The following is a 1,656-nucleotide window of genomic DNA, read 5'->3' as shown; positions in this document are numbered from 1 at the left end:
AAAACTTAAGAGCTGCAGCAATAATTACAGACGTCGAAAGCTGCTCTGTAAAGAAAGATTAATGTTGGGTGTAATAATAAAAACAGAACTCGACTGTTGTTTCACTCGGACTCCATTTTATTTTTGATTAATTCACATTTGAGACACTTATTTCTTCTTCTTCTCCACTGCATCTGCACTTCTATGTCTTTCTTTATTTGGGACAAATCTGCATAAAAAAATGCTTTAAAAAAGTTAATAAATATAAAGATTATCAATAATTTAGTAGTTTTAAGAAATCTTTCCACAGCAATGAAAGAACATTTTGTTGTTCATTTTCTGAATTAACCACCTTAAAGGACCTTTAGCCACCTTAAAGAACCTTAAACGACCTATAATCACCTTAAAGGACCTTTAACCCCCTTTAGCCTCCTTTAATCACCTTAAACCACCTTTAGTCACCCCTAACCACCTGAATTGACCTTTAGTCACCTTAAAGGACCTTTAGTCACCCCTAACCACCTGAATTGACCTTTAGTCACCTTACAGGACCTTTAGTCACCCCTAACCACCTGAATTGACCTTTAGTCACCTTAAAGGACCTTTAGTCACCCCTAACCACCTGAATTGACCTTTAGTCACCTTAAAGGACCTTTAGTCACCCCTAACCACCTTTATTGACCTTTAGTCACCTTAAAGGACCTTTAGTCACCCCTAACCACCTGTATTGACCTTTAGTCACCTTAAAGGACCTTTAGTCACCCCTAACCACCTGAATTGACCTTTAGTCACCTTACAGGACCTTTAGTCACCCCTAACCACCTGAATTGACCTTTAGTCACCTTAAAGGACCTTTAGTCAGCCCTAGCCACCTGTATTGACCTTTAGTCACCTTAAAGGACCTTTAGTCACCCCTAGCCACCTGTATTGACCTTTAGTCACCTTAAAGGACCTTTAGTCACCCCTAACCACCTGTATTGACCTTTAGTCACCTTAAAGGACCTTTAGTCACGCCTAACCACCTGAATTGACCTTTAGTCACCTTAAAGGACCTTTAGTCACCCCTAGCCACCTGTATTGACCTTTAGTCACCTTAAAGGACCTTTAGTCACCCCTAACCACCTGAATTGACCTTTAGTCACCTTAAAGGACCTTTAGTCACGCCTAACCACCTGAATTGACCTTTAGTCACCTTAAAGGACCTTTAGTCACCCCTAGCCACCTGTATTGACCTTTAGTCACCTTAAAGGACCTTTAGTCACCCCTAACCACCTGTATTGACCTTTAGTCACCTTAAAGGACCTTTAACCCCCTTTAGCCTCCTTAATTGACCTTAAACGCTTGTTGGACTGATACGCAATAAATTTAATTAGATTACTAAAAGAATATATTATTGCAGAAAAACCTCACAGAGAACAGGTACAAAATTATATAAATATTATATTAGTAGTCCTTATAATAACTGTTGCTAATATAATCATTATTGTTCTCTTACCTGACTATAATGAATCATTTTAAAGTGTTTAATTATTCTGATTGCTCTTGTTGGACGTGGACGCAGTACCCGGCAGCCACCAGTAGGGGGAGCTGTCCCACTGGTTTTGAGCCGGGCCCTCGAGGTGGGGGGGGAGTACAGTATGTAAATGACATGGGTTCATTTTGATTGGCAGACTAAAA

This window comes from Taurulus bubalis, assembly GCF_910589615.1.
Source record: "Taurulus bubalis genome assembly, chromosome: 16".
NCBI lineage: Eukaryota > Metazoa > Chordata > Actinopteri > Perciformes > Cottidae > Taurulus > Taurulus bubalis.
This window is presented reverse-complemented; position numbering follows the sequence as displayed.